This window comes from Chiloscyllium plagiosum, chromosome 10 (genome assembly GCF_004010195.1).
Source record: "Chiloscyllium plagiosum isolate BGI_BamShark_2017 chromosome 10, ASM401019v2, whole genome shotgun sequence".
Classification (NCBI taxonomy): Eukaryota; Metazoa; Chordata; class Chondrichthyes; order Orectolobiformes; family Hemiscylliidae; genus Chiloscyllium; species Chiloscyllium plagiosum.
In genome coordinates, this window is record NC_057719.1 from 43,186,043 (window position 1) to 43,206,317 (window position 20,275).

The window sequence follows — 20,275 nt, forward strand, 5'->3', positions numbered from 1 at the left end:
GAATAGTCTGCTTATGCTCCTAGTTCACATGTCTAATGTCATGGTAGATGAACTATTTATTCCAAATAATGTTAAATCTACAGATATCATATACTGACTATATTGTGTTAGTGTGTAGTTGGCTATGCTTAGGATAGGTGCAATGACATGCACAAAATAAAAGTTAAATTGATGTTGCTGAAAGATTTTCATATTTAAAAATGCATCTCTATTGGAAGATTATTTCACAATGTTTCATGTAAAATTTATATCTCATCAGAAATTTTATTTGCTCAAAATATGTTGCAGTATTATAAAAGACAATTAGAATTAATACATGCACAAATGTGCATTCATTGACATACTTATAATTAAAAAGAAACAATTGTGGTTGGACATATTAGGGCACACTTTTCAGGGCAGTTAGGTCTTGAATCAGAATCTTCTGACCCAGATATATGGAAACTACCACTGTGCCATAAGAGCCCTTGCTATGCTTATTTGCTTAGCTTTGTTATACCCAATTATTATTCTGCCATATTTAAATATTCAATTAACAAATATATCCAAGTTTGTTCAGTATCAACCCATGCTGACGGATGTCTTTATATCAATGTTGGACTTTATACTTAGATTCTACATTACAAGTGACTAGAGTCATAGAGATGTACAGCATGGAAATGGACCCTTCGTCCAACTTGTCCATGTCTACCAGATATCCTTACCTAATCTCGTCCCATTTACCAGCACTTGGCCCATATCCCTCTAAATCCTTCCTATTCACATAGCCATCCAGATGCCTTTTAAATGCTGTAATTGTACCAGCTTCCAACATTCCATACATGCACCACCCTCTGCATGCCACTTAGGTCCCCTCTCACCCTGAACCTATGCCCTCTAGTTCTGGACTCCCCCATGTCAGGGAAAAGGCCTATCCATGTCCCTCCTGGTTTTATAAATAAGGTCACCTCTCAGCCTCAGACACTCCAGGTAGAACAGCCACAGCCAATTCAGCCTCTCCCTATAGCTCAAATCCACCAACCCAGGCAACATCCTTGTAAATCTTTTATGAACCCTTTGGAGATTCACAACATCCTTCCAATAGGAAGGAGATAAGAATTGCATGCAATATTCCAAAAGTGGCCTAACTAATGTCCTGTACAGCCGCAATATGATCTCCCAACACCTATACTTGATGTTCTGATCAATAAAGGAAAGCATACCAAATATCTTCTTCAATATCCTATACTTTCAAGGAACTATGAACCTGCAGTCCACGGTCTTTTTGTTCAGCAACACTCCCCAGGACCTTGCCATTGAGGTGTATAAGTCTTGCTCTGATTTGCTTTCCCTAAATGCAGCACCTCACATTTATCTAAATTAAACTTCATCTGCCACTCCTCAGCCCATTGACCCATCTGATCAAGATCCCATTGTAATCTGAGGTAACCTTCTTCACTGTCCACTACACCTCTAATTTTGGTGTAATCTGCAAACTTACCACCTGATGAAGGAGTGGCACTCCAAAAGCTAGTGCTTCCAAGTAAACTGTTCGACTATAACTTTTTTTAACTTTGTTACCCCAGTTCAACACCAGCACCTCCAAGTTATAACTATACCTCCTATGTTCACATCCAAATCATTTGCATAAATGAAGAAAAGTAGTGGACCCAGCACCAATCCTTGCAGCACACCACTGGTCACAGGTCTCCTGTCTGAAAAGCAACCCTCCACTATCACCTTCAAGCCAGTTCTATGTCCAAATTGCTAGTTCTCCCTGTATTCCATGAGATCTAACCTTGCGAACCAGTCTCCCTTGAGGCTCGACAGAGGATGATCAACTGCCAACCAAACAATTATTTTTAATCCAGATGTACTACTGGAACACAGAGGTCACAAACCTATTTATTCACATTAGTAACATGTATCTTTTCTCACCAATTTTCTCATCTTTTCTCTTGAAGCATTGATTCTCACAAGATTACGGTTTCAAATAATGGCTTTTATTGCCATTACTGCACAAGTTTGAACATTTGTGGCTGGCTGTGTTATCATGGGGATCTTAGAGTTGAGCCTGACACGCACACGCACACGCACGCACGCACACACACCCCTTCCAGCAAACAAAAATAGTAAAATAAACTTAATCAGAAGCAAGAAATCTGAGCAGTTTTTCTCTCTGTAATCCAGATTACTCAGGTCAATTCTAACATTCTGACCACTACACCGATATTCCAGTAGAGACTTCCATTTGGACTTACGTTTCTGTGGATCAGTTTGTTGCATTCGAAATTCACTGAGCCATCAGTAAAGACTGGAAGCATCATTACCCTTGTAAAATTGTTACAAACTATAAACTTATCACAAATCCTTCAACATAAAAGTCAAATTCATTTGTGTTGCTTTGAATGAGATTCAAATAACATTTAGCCTTTTCAAAAATCAAATGATTTCCTATTCCAAAGAATAACAATCACTCTCCTATCAAATAATTAAGCTAATTCATCAATAGTTGTCCACTTGTTGACAAAATTCTTAAACCAATAGAAAAAAAAAGCACACAGCCGTACCTCACTGGATAGTATGAGAATCTTGAGCATAAATGATCCACAATGCTAACAAAAGGATAAGTATGACCATTTGAATAGCCCAGCGGCTCTATTTTTTAAAAAAGTAATGTGCATGACTTTGAATGCCACATTTTAAAGGCTTAATTCTCTTTAGCTAAAAAAAGTCAAAATTAGACACCATATAAAGGCTTCCTGCTGTGAATAACGCTAAAATACTTTTATTTTAACATTTTGTTGGTACAATTCAGTCACCTCAGATGAAATATTGTTAAGTGTGACTCAGTGACGCAGTGGCAAGCAGTAGGCGTTTGGCAGTATGACTCCCACGGATTACACATTTAGGGCAGGAACACAAGCCAGCCTCTCACTGGCTGTAGCTTGACAAAGAAGCAAGCCAATGACAGGAAATAACTGATGGCTTTAGCCACGTAAGAAGCTGCATTTGAGTGGGTTGCACTTTAGCTCGGGACAAGCCAATCACCAGCCATTCTTCTCATTAGGACTGTTTTACCATTAAAGGAGAGTTACAAGCTGAAAGACATTGCTGTCTATATCAGTAAGTGAAACAGCTGCCTATTATGACTCATCTACACGTACCATTATGTTAGTCACCAAATTACAAATTCTTCTATGGCTATTAAAAAGAAGTTTAAACTAGAAGTGATGACTGAGTTAGCACACATTTTGTAGAACAGTCAAACTGTTTTTTTTAAAATATGTTCTTCCAAGATGCATTATGCTAAAGTAATTTTCAAAGGATGGTGTATCAATAATATTTCCTTGGATACAGTATTATATCAAATTACAATATAGGCACAAAACATTTGGTCTAACTGTCCTTTGTTGTTATTCCTCTACATGATCGCAGGTGGCTGCTCTATTCTCATTTCTCCATGTACTTAACCAACTATTTAACCTAATCTCAAAAGTTAACATAGTCTCTGATTCAATCACCAACTCCAGTAGCACATTCCATATGGTTTTGTTAAATGTCATTAAGGTTTATCCTGCTTTCTGTTCTAAATCTCTAACGCTTAATCTTACATCTACATCCAGACCTTTCAACCCTTGGACACAGTCTAACTTAACTCTCTCACTACTTCTGATATGATATTGTTTATCATAAGTCTTCTTTCTCCTAAAAAGGCAAAGCTTTTAACATTTCCTTCACAATACATCACTTTGTAATAAAACTTTTCAAAGCACTGAAAAATGGATAGCACTGAAGTACAAATACTTAAAGAATACAATTAAGTAGTGATAGCTAATGGGGATTCCATACCTCAACCCCACTCAATAAGATGTTTCAACATTTATGGTGTGTCTCCAAATTATTCCTAATTGAAAAACACACCTCAACCTTTCAGGAGTTTAACAATGAAATCATTTCCCAACTCTCAACACCCCATTGACCACCAGTCACTCCTGAAGAATTCAGGTAGCAAGATACTGAATTGTCACAGTGCAACTTAATTACTGTTAAATTCAAAGGCTGAACAGTTGGAGAAGTAAAAAGAAAGTTTAAAACAAGGCAAAAACCACACATGTCATAAAAACATATCAGTGCTTTATAGGGATAGAAATACATTTGCCTTTGTGTGACAGCATGCCACATTGAAGTGAACTCATCTATTGCTACTATTTCTCTAGGGAATTATGATTTTAATGATTTCTTTTTCATTTGGGTTGTCATTTAATCTCCACATTTTTCACACTACCTTCAAATGATGTAACTCCTTTATCAGTTTTATTCCTTAAATATAATATAGCGAACCATGTCTTGTCTGAAACAATGCTACTCAATACAATTAATGCAGCTCCATAGTACTGGGCATTTTGTGAGTATTCTTTATTTCTGAGTTATAAGAACAGATTCAGAAATCAATGTGTATCATGACCAAAGTTTGATGCCTATAAGGAAAAACCATTTACTCATCTAGTTGTTTACAATTTAATGACTATTATACTTGCAGAATAAAATTAATAATCCAATTCACACTTCGCATGATACTGCATGTAATTGTACTTGTGAATAATATTTGAAATAACACCTTTAAGGCCACTGAAATTTCCTCCCTCAATTCCCACATGATCCTAAAGACATATCCTGACACACCCTAGTGTCTCCCCTTGAATTTACTACTTTTTAAATTCCGTATGTATAATACTACTAATCTCACCCCCAACCACTTCAGCATTCACTTCCTTCTACACTGATTTTCTTTATTAAAGACCGATGAGAATCTATTAAATTCCTGTATCAATTTTTAAAAAATCATTATTCAAATAGTAGCAGTGGTCTCTTCTCAGGAAGATCTCATCACCAATTTCAGCTCACCACCACCTTCTCAAGGGCAACTAGAGATGGGCAATAAATGTTGGACAGCCAGCAACACCCACATCCTGCAAATTAATAAAAAAAAACCCTGTCATTTAATATATTGTTACATTTGATGTTTTTGTGAGCTTTTTCTTAATTATCTCCCTCAGTTTTCCTTATCTCTCTCTTGATCTCTTATTTCCTCATATTTTCAGACAGTTTTCAAATTATTTCCATTTGGCTCTGCAGTTCTTCAATTTTAATTGGTTTCTAGCCCTTCTCCGCATTCATTCATGACATCCTGAAACACTTTATACCTCACTCTATATCTTTATAATGTTTCAAAAAAAAAACACTCCTCCATTTCTTCACATTCCTTTGTGTCAGCTTTTTCTTCCACTTCAGTTCAAATTTCTAAACTCTAATACAATTTGTTGTTGATTTGGTGTGGATATTTTCCCTCTTAAAGCTCATAATATTGTGTTCACTACACCTAGTGTGAAGAAAGACAGAGAAAAAAGAAAAAAAAGAGAAAAAGTTTTCACTTAGAAGGTGATGTGCTTGGAACGTACTGCCAGTTGGGGTGGTGGAATCATGCACATTAGCAACATTTAAGGTGTATCTTGATATAATCATGAATGGGAGGTGAACAGAGGGAGTAAAAACTGCACATGGGCAATTCATAGCTGGTCTAAATAAAGATTAGGAGTCGGCTTCTTGAGCCAAATGGCCTATTCCTGTGCTGTATTGAATTGTATTGTATTGCTATTGTATTGAATAAAGAAATTGCAAGAGATAGGAGTGAGGTGAGTGAAAGGTAAAGGAGATATAAAAGTAAAAGACTAACTGACAAACAGTATTCAAAAAATATAGAAACCACATTCCACATGGTTATGCTGAGGTGAGTAAATGATTCACCAATTTGTTTCATCACTGAGACACTATTGTTACAACTCCATTTTGCTTTTCTGCCCATATTCTGTTTGCCTGAATTACAGCTACAGCATAATGGTTTGTTTCAAGATGGATAATCTGCTGATGACTTTCCCTCTTAAAGCTCATAATATTGTGTTCGGTGTGTGAAACTTCCAGAAAAGCAAAATCAAAAATAGGAGGAGATCACCTGACCAAGTTTCTGTACCTTTTGTAAAATATTAAATTTCATTCATACTGACTTTCTTTATCACACATGGGTTTCATGAGCTTGGCTCAACCTGATTAATGTGCCTTCTTGAGCTGCCTTTCGCGCTCTCATCTTCAGCCTTCATCATCCGCCTCACTTCAAAGCCAGCTACACCTCAGTCAAGAAGGGCCTGTCATCAGTGTCCCAAGGCAGGCTCTTCCCAGCTGTTGACATCAAAGCCAATGTTCTTCATGTAGGCTTTCAGGACATCTTTGGAATGTGTCCACTGCCCAACCTATAATCTTTGATCAGTCATGAGTGGTGGTGGAGGGTTGTTTTTCAGACTGGAGGCCTGTGACCAGTGGAGTGCCACAAGGATCAGTGCTGGGCCCTCTACTTTTTGTCATTTACATAAATGATTTGGATGCGAGCATAAGAGGTAGTTAGTAAGTTTATAGATGACACCAAAATTGGAGATGTAGTGGACAGCGAAGAGTGTTACTCAGATCTTGACAAGATGGACCAATGGGCTGAGAAGTAGCAGATGGAGTTTAATTCAGATAAATGCGAAGTGCTGCATTTTGGGAAAGGAAATCTTAGCATGACTTATACACTTAATGGTAAGGGAGTGTTGCTGAACAAAGAGACCTTGGAGTGGAGGTTTATAGCTCCTTAAAAGTGGAGTCGCAGGTAGATAGGATAGTGAAGAATGCTTTTGGTATGCTTTCCTTTATTGGTCAGAGTATGGAGTACACAGGTTGAGAGGTCATGTTGTGGCTGTACAGGACATTGGTTAGGCCACTGTTGGAATATTGCATGCAATTCTGGTCTCCTTCCTATCGGAAAGATGTTGTGAAACTTGAAAGGGTTCAGAAAAGATGTACAAGGATGTTGCCAGAGTTGGAGGATTTGAGCCAGAGGGAAAGGCTGAACAGGCTGGGGCTGTTTTTCCTGGAGCATCGGAGGCTGAGGGGTGACCTTATAAATGTTTACAAAATTATGAGTGGCATGGATAGGGTAAACAGGCAAAGTCTTTTCCCTGGCATCAGGGAGTCCAGAACTAGAGGGCACAGGTTTAGGGTGAGAGGGGAAAGATATAAAAGAGTCCTAAGGGGCAACTTTTTCACACAGAGGGTGGTACGTTTATGGAATGAGCTGCCAGAGGAAGTGGTGGAGGCTGGTACAATTGCAACATTTAAGAAGCATTTGGATGGGTATATGAATAGGAAGTGTTTGGAGGGATATGGGCCAGGTGCTGGCAGGTGGGACTAGATTGGGTTGGAATATCTGGTCGGCATGGACAGGTTGGACCGAAGGGTCTGTTTCCATGCTGTACATCTCTATGACTCAAGTGTCTCTCTTTTGGCTGGAGAAGTACCTTTACCTTATCAGTTTTCAGATTCAGCTTTAGGGCTCAATAGTTTCCTAAATTCTTCAAATAGGTCGGAGGTGGCCTTTTGTGTGTGCTAGAATAAAACAATCACCTACGCACAGAGGTCCAGTACCGTGATGTGAGAGATGTTGGACATCACCTTCAGCCTACGAAGATTGAAAAGTTTCTCATTGAACCAGTCATCAATTTGGCCCTGGTTTAGAAAACATAGCCCAGGGGTTATTTACAGAACTAGTGTAAGCATAAGTCAGTAACTTCAGGCAAATCAGTTTAACCTCAGTGGTGAACATGCTTTTAGCAATAAGATTTCAGGACAAAATTAACAATGACTTGGACAACTGCAGGTTATCGGAGAAAAGCCAGTGCAGATTTCTTAGGGGCAACAATTTGTTCAATTATTTTGATGAAGTAACAGAAAGGGTAGAGGAGAGTGAAGAGAAGAGTTGAAGTGGTGTATATAGACATTCAAACAGTATTAGATAAAATGCCACACAACTGATTTATGTGCAAACTTAGAACTCGTGGAATAAAAGGGAGTTAGCAACGTGGATACAAAATTGTGACAGGAAATGAAGTAGAATTAACATTTGTCTTTCAGACTGTGGCAAGATTTATAGTGGAGTTCCTCAGTGGTCTGTGTTAGAACCCCTATTCTTCCAGATATACTAATGATCAACATTGTGGTGGACAGAACACAATTGCAAGATTTGACGATGACACAAATCCTACAAGTATTGTGAATTGTCTTAAGCATCAAGTTAACGTTACAAAGACATAGACTGATTGGTGGAGGTGGGAGACAAGAAGCTGATGCATTTAAAGCAAAGAATTATGAAGTGATTTACATTGCTCAGAAGAAATGGGACAGACAATATAAAATAAAGCATACAATTTCAAAAGGAGGTTTCTAAGCAGAGAAACCTGAGGGAATATCTGCACAAATCATTGAAGGTGACAAGGGAGGTTGCAAGAGCAGTTTCTAAAACATATAGGATCCTGACCATCATAAATAATGGCACAAAGTACATGGACAAGCAAGTTATGATAAACCTATATAATACACCTGTTTGGCTCAATGGTTTTGCATCCAGTTCTGGGCACCACACTACAAGAAGAACTTGAAGACATTAGGAAAGTTATAGAACAGATTCACAGGAATAATAAAACAGTTTAAAAGGAGAGAAGTCATTTGAGTCTATACTGCACTCCGTAAGAGTGTGGTGTAAGCAGAATTGTGGCTTTCAAAATAGACTTGGATCATTGTCTGAAAATAAATAATTTGCTTAGCTACAGGGAAAAGTAGGGAAGTGGCACTAAATGCACGGTTCATGCAGAGAGCTGACACAGACATGCCAGGCCAAATGATGACCTCCTGTTCTGTAGCTGTTTTATGATTTGATGATCTTATGGAATTTCATTCCAGGTAAAGTAACATTTTGTCAGTTACACTATCCCTGTGTAGCATGCTGTGCATCAATTCCATCTTTATACTTATCTAGTGGGTCAAATCTAACTGAATCAGCAGACGACAATCTTTTATGTAATGTGTGCCGACCAGTTTGGTCATACAATTTTGGGACTAGTACATTTCTTCATTATGTATCATGTTCATACTTAGATACGGATTTGGAAATGCCGCTGTTGGACTGGGGTGTACAAAAGTTAAAAATTGCACACCAGCTTATAATCCAACAGGTTTATTTGGAAGCACTAGCTTTTGGAGCGCTGTTCCTTCATCAAGTGTTTATTGAGTATAAGATCGTAAGACACAGAATTTAAAGCAAAGGTTTACAGTGTGATGTAACTGAAATTATAACTTGAAAAAGACCTGGATCGTTTGTTAAGTCTCTCATCTTTAAGTGAACTTTAACAACTGGTGTCATGTCAGCCCAGATAATGCATTTAAGGTGGGAGCTGCCCTGTGTAAGACTGTCTGTGTCACGATGGTCAGACTGATTCTAATCTAAAAAGCGGATTTATAGAATCTTATATGGATTCATGCAGTTTTTGAACAAAGTAAAATGGAATTCTGCAAGTACAAATTCACCCCACAAACGTGTGTGTGTGTGTGTGTGTGAGAGAGATTGTTTGTGGTGGGGGTGGCGGGTGTTATGAGCCTCTGCAGTGTATGAGATAGACAAATTTATCTGAGTCGAAAGAGTACCTTCCACATATATGGTGGTATCCCATGCAGGCAAGGATGCCCAGACGCATGGTACATTGGCAAGACCAAGCAGAGGCTGTGGCAACGGATGAATGGACACCGCACAACAATTAAACAGACAGGTGTGTTCTCTCCCTGTTGGAGAACACTTCAGCGGTCTGGGACAGTTGACCTCCTGTGGTGTAAAATTATGTCCCAATACATGTGTGAATCATAATGTAACACATGTATTGGGCCAAGCAGTGGAATGTGGTGAAACGGTTAAAAATTATGTCCCAATACATGTGTGAATCTAACCGGAATGGAGGTGTTGCTTAGTCCCGTGTGAATCTTATTACACACCTCCCCGTGTGAATCTTCTTATCTGTATGTAACCAGAATGGAATGTGTTTTTTAGCCTTGCTCTGCTGTTCACATTAATGTTTATATCTGGAAAAGAGTATATCAGCTGGAAAAGTCTCCAGTTCGGAGAGTCTGCTCCGGGGTTACGTTTAACCGCCGAGCGTGGGTTGTTGGCAACCGCTCTACGAGAACTGACGGCTCCCAGTTCCGGTAACATGTAGAGTGAGTATAAGCCAGACCCGTTGTAAGTATGAGACCTGGTTGTGGCGACGCTGCGGGGAATAAAATGCTCATATTCTAGCAGACTCGCCTCTTGGTCGTTTGTTCTGTGTCAGACTACTCTCCTACGAACCTGACCTTGAGAATTTTTTAAAACACCTCCGACCTTTGGGTGACCGTCCTCCAAGGTGGACTTCGGGACAGGCAACAACGGAAGGTAGCTGAGCAGAGGCTGATAGCCAAGTTCGCTACCCATGCGGATGGCCTCAACCGGGACCTGGGGTTCATGTCACACTACACGTGACCCTATTGCACTACATACATACATACACACAGACCCTCCCTCATACGCTCACATATACACTCACACAAGCAACCTCTCACAGACTTATACCCCTTTACACTCAAACTCTCACACATACACACACACTCTCACAGACATTCATAACCCCCACCACTCCTCCCCACCACACACACACACTCACCCACATGCACATAAGTATGTGGGGTGAATTTATACTTGCAGAATTACGTTTTACTTTGCTCAAAAACTTCATGAATCCATGTAAGATTCTGTAAATCCTTTTTACAGATATGCATTATCTGGGCCGACATGACACCAATTGTTAAAGTTCACTTGATAATGTAACTTTTTAAAACGTCTTGCGATTTACATACAAAAGAACTGAAACCAACATGTCATTCTAAAAAGGTGAGAGACTTAAACAATCCAGGTCTTTTTCAATATATCATTTCAGTTACATCACACTGTAAACCTTTGCTATAAATTCTGTGTTTTACGATCTTATACTTCACAACCACCCGATGAAGGAGCAGGTTTTTAACTTTATACTTGGATACTGCTGCTTCACAAATTACAGGAAGTACAGTATATGTAACCACTGCCATTGTGGATAGCACACCAAAATATATTAAACAACATCAGCACTAGAAGTTACAAGGTATAGAAATTCCACTTTGCATCTATTAAATTTACCCGTGCACCACAACTTGATCACACCAACTGGATTGCAACTTACACAACATCGTACTGCCAACCTGTTATTTTCCATTAATTAGATTTATACTTGTTTCTGTAGCTGGTGGTAAAAGATGGAGGAATCATCTCCAGTGGAAAGCAGTAGGCCAGGATCTAGTAAGAACACATTAAAATTTGATGCTCAAGTTGTTATTTTTGGAGAATCATGGAGTGTATGTGCTGGAATTTCTCCTGGTATAATGAGATGGGCTGACTAATGCAAATTATTCATAGTCATTAGACAGAAGTGGTCCAAAGGCTTTTATTTAATTTAGTTCTTTTTAATGCTTGTAGAATGCACTTTCTTATGTTAGAGTACACTCACGAGGAGCAGCAGATTGGTATATTGTATTAATCAAAGTTTCTTCTGAACAATAAATCTTGCATTTTTAAAAAAATATAACTCATGGGATGGGAGTGTTGCTGACTAGCCTGATTTATCACCTCTTCTTGAGCCACTGTAGTCCATAATTTCCAAATAACCAAAACCATCTTCCTTTGTCCTAGGTACGACTCCAACCAGTGAAGAGTTCTCCCCCAGTTTCACACTGACCAGTTCTGTTAGGACTTCTTGATATCAAGGACTGTCACTCTCACCTTTGAAATTCAGCTTTCTTGTACATGTTTAAACCAAGGCTGAAATGAAGTTTGGACAGAGTGGCCCTGCCGGAACGCAATCTGGGTGCCAGTGAGTAGTTTATTGCTAAGGAAGTGACACTTGATAACACTGCTCATGACACCTTCCATCACGTTAATGGCGACCAAGAGTACACCGATGGGGCTGTAATTGACCAGGTCGGATTTGTCCTGATGTGTGTGTGAAGGCCAGACCTGGTCAATTTTTCACATTGTCAAGTAGATGCCAATGTTGTAGCCATATTAAAAACAACTTGGCTAGGGATGTGATAAATTCTGCACCATACATCTTCAGTAATATTGCTAGACTATTTTCAGGGCTGATGTCCTTTGAAGGTATCCAGCATCTCCAACTACTTCTTGATATCACGTGGAGTGAATCAATTTGACTGAAGGAGGGCATCTGTGATGCTTGGACCTCTGAAGATGTTACAGATTGATCAGCCACTCACATACCAAGATCTCATGATTCTCAGTAATAGATAACTTTAAGTTATTCTGAAATCTGGAGATATGTAATTGATAATCAGCTGACTTCAGAATGATCAGCTAATATGTTATCTTAAAATTATAATATGTCCTCTCAGCATTTTTCCTCACCAAAGTAGGTCAGTTAGACTTAATTATTCACTGGAAATCCATGTGTCATACAGTTGTACAAAAGTAGAGAAGAGAACATAAGATAGTGATTTGAAGGCATTTAGAAGAGACTCTAGAATCAATTATATTTTAGTGGGTAAATGTCACTCCAACCCACACAAGTAACAGTGAAGGTGCTCTGTTGTAAGCAGTGGTGATTTAACAAGTCTAGGCTTCTTTCATGGCAATGGTATCTTCATACAGTGCATGGTTACAAATATCTTTTGGTTACTACAGTTTGACCTTCAATACCAAGGATATATTAATTGATGCTTAAGAATAAACATTTAAAAATTAACCTGTGTTCAGTTGTGGAAACAACTTCATGTCAATGCACACTTTGCTTCTGTTTTGAAAACATTATGTAACTACGTGTGCACAAATGATCACCATTAATGGAAACTGGGCATTTCATATGAATATTGATTGGAAAGGAAAAGAAATGTGCTCATTTTTGAAACCATTTTTAAACTAATGTTTTTAGTATCACTTACATTGTTTATAGATAATTGGCAACTCAGAATAAAGTCTATTCATATCAGTGATATCAACATGAAATATCTGCAACTTAATGGGAACATGAGTCAAAAGTTTGTATGAAGAAGGGCTTATGCCCGAAACGTCGATTCTCCTGTTCCCTGGATGCTGCCTGACCTGCTGCGCTTTTCCAGCAACACATTTTCAGCTCTGATCTCCAGCATCTGCAAACCTCACTTTCTCCTCAAAAGTTTGTATGGGTCATATTGGATCCATAAATAGAAAAAAAATGGACACTCCATCAATACACAGAAGTTTTTAAGCACGGATTAGGTACTTTTCTGAAGTCAAGTGTATTTCTAAGTCAGAAAAGAAACTAAGGAATCCATCTATGTCAGGCTACAGGGTAGAAATTGGTCTGTGGCTGTGGAGATGATCCCAGTGGATGGCTGGAAATCCAAAGGAGCCTAACTACAGCCAATTCCTGAAGTCTGACACAATTCAATGCAGTTAACCATCAGCTTTAGGGATCTAGTTCTTTTAAGGAATGGTGACTTCCACTATGATCTCCCAGAATAATGGCCATAGAAACATAGAAAATAGGAGCAGGAATAGGCTATTAAGCCCTTTGAGTTTGCTTGCTACTCATTATGATCATGGCTGAAGATCCAACTCAATGGCCTATTCCTGCTTTAGTCCTGTATTCTTTGATCCCTTTAATCTCAAATGCTATATCCAACTCCTTCTTGAAATCAAATAATGCTTTTACTCAACTGCTTTCTATGGTAGTGACTTCTACTCTCTGGGTGAAGAAATTTCTCTGCATTTCAGTCCTAAATGGCTTACACCTATCCATGGACTGTGATCCCTGGTTCTGGGTTCCCCCACCATCAAGGAACATTCTTCCATAATCTATCTTGTCCAGTCCTGTTAGAATTTTATAGGTGAGATATCCAACCCCCTCTCCCAATCCCAGAGCTTGCAGGCAGGCCACCGTAGGGATGGGCAGATGGTCACTATTGAGGGAAATGGTGAGGGGCAATTAATGAACCAGCTATCACTGTTGCTGGAGGATACCCTTCTATGATGTATCTGTAGATTCACTCCATTGAGCTCATAATGAGGTTTCCAGTATTGAGTGGGTGACCTCCCAGATGGCATAGGCTAATTACAGGGTCAATCAGGGCCACTGTGCAAACACTGACTGCAGGAATGCTGAGGTATTCACTCCATTGGAAGGGTTACTCCCCCACAATGTCAGCCTGAAAGCAGTGTCCTGTTTGAAATTAAAAACGTGTACAAGGTCACACGAAGATGCCTTCACCTCAAGGCATTCCCTCACGCTCTCCTATCGGCATCAGTGGCACCTACCTCTGATGGTGCCGAAGTTAGTGCTGTCTTGAGTACCTGCCCTCATCCTTACTGGATGACTAGCATACACCCAAGAGACTACAGTCTTGTGGGAGAGGTGGCAACATCCCTACCACTGGACCAGAAGGTCCAGATACCACCTCAGGAATGTGATGGCTACTGAGTTACATGGGACATAGGCCAGTACAGTACAGGAACAGGCCCTTCAGCCCATTATTTCTATGCTGAACATGAGGCAATTTGTAAACTAATCCTATCTGCCTGAACATAGTCCAGATCTTTCTGTTCCCTGCCTGTTCTGTATAAATGGCTCTTAAAATGTTGCTATTGGATCTGCTGCTACCGCTTTCCAAGGCAATGCACTCCTATAAAATATGCCTCACATAGCTCCTTTTAAATATTTCCCCCTCTCACCTTAAACCCATGCCCCCTAGTATTTGACATTTCCACCCTATCCACGTCTCTCATCATTTTATATACTTCAATCAGGTCACCCCCTCAGCCTCTAACGCTCTAGTAAAACCAATCGATGTTTGTCCAGACTCTCCTTATATCTAATATATACCAATCAAGGCAACAACCTGGTAAACCTCTTTCACACCCTCTACAAGCCTTCAGATCCTTCTTACAGTGTGTGTGTGATAACACATTTAAACAGGTTGATTAAAAATTGGCCAGCTCTTTAAAAATTATTCAGGTGTCAGACAACATTCAAGTCATGGCCAATTTGGCAAAATATCAGACAATGTTTGTAGAACAACACTCCAGCAAGAGTGCTCTAAGGGAGACAAAAAATAAGATAATACTGGCACAGCAACCCTCCCCCCATTTTAGAAGCAACAAATTATATCAGTCAGTGAGACATATTTTAATGGCAACTGTTTTCTAGTGGTAATTTTTCCATTCTTTTGACTCGACCGGATTCTCTCCCGCTCTTGAAGACGTTGACATGGTTCCACAGGTGCAGCAGCCCAAAAATATCTCACTCAATGACCACATTGAGCAGTCAGCAATAAGATATTGTGCTTATTTTTCTCATCCTTCTGTAGTCAGGGCAGTAAAGTGAACTGATACACCTCTACTTTTGTCACATCTGAGATGTAATAACTTTTGAATTGGAACATGGAATTTTTTGCTGGAAAAGCACAGTTCAGGCAGCATCCAAGGAGCAGGAGAATCGACGTTTCGGGCATGAGCCCTTCTTTAGGAATGGAAGTTTCTCCTGCTCCTTGGATGCTGCCTGACCTGCTGCGCTTTTCCAGCAACACATTTTCAGCTCTGATCTCCAGCATCTGCAGTCCTCACTTTCACATGGAATTTTTTGTCAACTCAACAATTTAATGTCTGGTTCAAGTGGTACATTTACCCAGCTGGACTTGGAAATGCCAAATATTTTCAAAGCAGTTCACCTCTCCTTCATTCTCAGACAATCTATCCATTATAATAGGAGTAGCCTGTGCTGCAGGGAGGCCAGAAACTCAGGGTTTGATGTCGGGGGAAGATTTTATTGCTCCCTGCCAATGGGTTTGGAGGCTGAGATGAGGGACGGCCATAAACATCTGCACGTTTTCTGCCCAGCTATCAATCCCCACCTGACTTCTATTTTACAGGGGCTAGGTCCACCCACCTACCCTTTTAGAATGTCATTTCCCACTCAACTATAATTTCCAGGCCAGGGGAATAGGTCAGGGATGGGAGGATTCCCAGCAGACTTGCCTAGTCAAGTCTCCTACAGACAACCTTTCCTAATTGGGGGCTTGCTGCAAGTGCCTCCTCCCTGGCCTTGGGATCAGGCCCCACTCCTCTCACAGGTCCTCCCATCCTAGTGCCCCTGACAGACCCAATTCTAACCTTTGATCAGGATCCTGGTTCATCTTTGCTGGGACCAAATGTAGTCCCAGCAATGGCAAACCTTCCCAGTGATGCTGCTGGGAATAAAGAGCTGCAATCCAATCAGATTAGCCAACTGGTCTCTGAGGCAGGACTTTCTTCCTTAATGTGGGCAGATGTTTCCCTCCTTTGGCAACAAATGCTCCACTGTTAGATGTCTCCACGGTACCTCTTCATGATCATCGGCAAAAGTGAAGGAAGGTGTTGTTAACATAAAGCAGCTATCATAACCTACTCACTGATACTCAATTTGGGTTCAATGAGGGCCACTCGATCCCTGACATCATTACAACCTTGGTCCTGATATGGGCAAAGATCTGAACTTATGTGGGGAGGCAGAAGTGACTACTCCTGACATCAGGACAGTGACATTTCTCACTGAGGCAATCAACTGGAAATCAAGCCGTACTATGCCCAGCTTTGTCATTAATCTTAAACATCTTACAAAGGTACACAAAATTCCCCAGTTCACCTGTTTGATAGACTTATATTAACAGAAAATGGAGTCCAGATTTCTGTACTTAATAGAAATGTATGACAAATATATTGATTCTAACCACAGGTAGGCAAGTATTAACTGTCAACATATAACCACCACTTAAACTCTAACCCTCTCCTAAACATACAAAATTACAGCGAGTTTTGAGAAGATTTGTAACTTAGGTTGAGGTTCTGGATGTAGGTTTGCTTGCTGAGCTGGAAGGTTCATTTCCAGACGTTTCATCACCATACTAGATAACATCTTCAGTGGGCCGCTGGGCGAAGCACTGCTGATAATTCCTGCTTTCTTTCGAGTTTTTTTGGGTTGGTAATGTCACTTCCTGTGATGTCATTTCCTGTTCTTTTTCTCAGGGGGTGGTAGATGGGGTCTAACTCGATGTGTTTGTTGATAATTACAGCTATGAAGAGAGGTTGAGTAGATTAGGATTATTTTCATTAGAAAGACGGAGGCTGAGGTCTACAAAATCATGAGCGGTAATAGACAGGGTGGATAACAAGAAACCTTTTCCCAGAGTGGGGCAATCAATTACTAGGGTTCACGAGTTCAAGGTGAGAGGGAAAAAAGTTTAAGGGAGGTACACGTTGAAAGATCTTTACGCAGAGGGTGGTGAGGGACTGGAACATGTTGCCAGAGGAGGTGGTAAAGGTGGACACAATAGCATCATTTAAGATGTATCTAGACAGATATATGAATGGGCAGGGAGCAGAGATACAGATCCTTAGAAAATAGATGACAGGTTTCGTTAAAAAATCTGGATCAGCGCATGCTTGGAGGGCCAAAGGGCCTGTTCCTGTGCTGTAATTTTCTTTGTTTTTTGACAGACAAAAAAAAAATTGTATAATGGATGAAGAGAGAAATCTGAACGCAATTCAATTTCCCTAGTCCACAGGGTTTGCTGAGATGATCCTTTCAGCAAAAGTGGGGACTGCAGCTGCTGGAGATCAGTCAAGATTAGAGTGGTGCTGGAAAAGCACAGCAGATCAGGCAGCATCTGAGGAGCAAGAATACTGACGTTTCTGACAAGAGCCCTTTATCAGGAATGAGGCATGGAGCCTCCTCAGTGGAGAGATAAATGGGAGGGGGCGGTGGGGTTGGGGACAAGGTGGATAAGAGTACAATAGGTGGAAGGAGGGGATAGGTCAGAGGGGAGGGTAGAGCAGATAGGTGGGAAGGAAGATTGGCAGGTAGGACAGGTCATGAGGGTGGTGCTGAGCTGGAAGGTTGGAACTAGGGTAAAGATGATCCTTTGCTTATTGAACTTTAATTTCTCTTTCACAATACCTTTTCACCTCTTCATAGGAAGTACAGACAGTTGATACATCATCTGTAAAATCTCTTTGTTACTAGTTAAAACCACAGCTTACAGCAACTGGTGAGGGAATGTAAACTGGTTTTCTTCAAGTTTTAGATATTTTATTGGAGAGAAATGTACACCATCTCCCCTTCTAGAGGTCTAAAGGCTTCCACCAGTTTTGTGTACAGCCAAAGCTGTTGAGCTACCCAGAAGCCAATAGATAGCTGTTGCCAAGCTGATGGCCTTGCTCATCTACAACTGGTCAACAACCAATAAACTACCGGTTGCTGGCTGTATCTCACTTTGTACACACTTCCTGATACTGACCTGTCTGCAAGCAAACAAACAAACAAAGTCTCCCTCACTGAACAAAGCAACCATGTAAACACAATTTACAATAAGCTTCAGTAACATGCTTTTGAAAAATGCACAAATTCCCTCCACAATCCTTGGTTTAAAGACTATCCTTTCCCCACTTCAGTCCAAATTAAAAATACAGACAAATGAACAGACACAATCTTTTCAGCAATATTTGACTACATTAGAGGAGTATTGGCAAAATTGGAGTCTATAGGAATTCGGGGCAAAACACTACACTGGTTGAGGTCATTTCAAGTAGATAGGAAGATGATTGTGGTTTTTGGAAGCCAATCATCTCAGTCGTATGGTATTGCTTCCTAATAGTATTGGGGGTGTCCTTACACCCAAAGGACTGCAGCAGTTCAAGATTACCACCACCTTAAGAGCAGTTGGGTATGGGCAATAAAACCTGGGTTGTACACAGCATCCCATGTTGTTGGTGAGGGCAGCAATTACCGCTCATTCCCAATTGCCCTATCTGAATGGCTCACTTCAGAAAGCTGTTGGTTTGCAGTCAAGTAGGTCAGGCTAGATAAGAATGGCAAGATTTCCTACCCTGAGGAACATTAGTGAACCACCTGAGGGGTGGATTTTTAGGACAATCAATGATAGTTCCATTATCACTGTTACGGAGTTGAACTTACAATTCCAGTTTTGAATAAATGGAACATATATTTCATTTCTTCATCATGGAATTTATGTCCATGAGAGGTACAAAATTGCAGGCCTGAAGATGAAACACCCATCTTTGATCTGTCTAGCTTGCACACACTTGCAAATACTAGTTACAATGAGCAGGTAATTGAAGTGATGTTGTACTTTGGTGTATTTTAGCTGCACTCACATAAGATGGGAAAAGGAGCAAGGATATTGTAACATTTGTGTAACAGAATACAGATTGTCATTTTGGTTCACTAAGAAGTTTTCTCTGAATCACAGGAAAGTTTATGTTCCTCACAAAGCAAATCATTTGAATTAATAACCTGAAGTTTGTTTTGAGCATTTAGGAAACATGTCACCTTTAACTTAAAATTTCTGTGTGATAAATATTAGGCAAATTATTGACAGTGTCCTGTGTCTGTGTTACTGGGAAAATCTGTCCTGAATTCTGTAGCTATTTACCAATACCAACAACACCCCTCTCCCCATCTGTGTTGTACCACATTTGTCAGTGGTCCTGAAATTGGCAACAGTCTAAACATTGAGCAGCACCATTTTCTTCTTGTGAAGCTGACTGTTTGTTGTGCAAATGGATTCCTGATTAATTTTGTTTGTTTATATTAGGGGGAAAAGGCATGCTGCTGTTATCATCCAGTCTTCCTCTCCCCTTTGGTTGTATTTCGCTTGACTGAAGCTCCTTTTTCCCCACCAGATGATAAATTGACAAAAATGAATTTTGAAAAGTCTGCATGTTTACCATCATACATAGTGCACAGTGTGGCAGGTTTATATCTCAACTATTTTTTAAACTTAAGTAAATGGTAAAAATTTGGAAAGGAAACCTTCACTCAGGTTGCTGGTTTACTGATTATTCCAAAGTATAAACAATGCTTGGGAAAAATTCAAAAATGAATAAAGTGGGCTAAATTATAGAATACACTGAAGTTTAACAGCAGGTTTTAAGCCAGGTTTTTCTAAAAATCTGTACTCCAAGATTAAAAACTCAAAATCATGCATTTATTTGATGACTTCAATGTGTTTTTCAGCATATGAAGTGCAATCATAGTTAAAATATAGGTAACACAGTAACCAATTTGCAGACAACAAGCCCCAGCATTACAGCAAAGTAATAATGACGCAGATAATCTATTTTAATGATGTTAATTGGGGCATACAAGGACTAACTTTCCAGTTCTTCTTTAAACCTGTGTCTTCTGATCTTTTACATCCACCTGAGGGGCTAAGCAGTACCCTGGTTTATTATTTCACCCAAAGGATGGCATCTTTGACAACACAG

General features: G+C 39.9%; 1 protein-coding gene across 2 annotated transcripts in view; it reads right to left on the reverse strand.

Moving 5' to 3' along the window:
- The window catches only part of LOC122553578 (SERTA domain-containing protein 2-like), a 56,124-nt gene that overhangs the window by 27,091 nt on the left and 8,758 nt on the right, over nucleotides 1–20,275 (reverse strand). Inside the window, exon 2 of one of the 2 annotated variants that reach the window (XR_006312766.1) lies at nucleotides 17,015–17,061. The exons of the other annotated variant lie outside the window; for it this stretch is intronic. The gene's annotated coding sequence lies outside the window, so the exon portion shown is untranslated. Of the gene's footprint in view, nucleotides 1–17,014; nucleotides 17,062–20,275 lie in introns of those variants that run through there. 2 annotated transcript variants of the gene reach the window in all.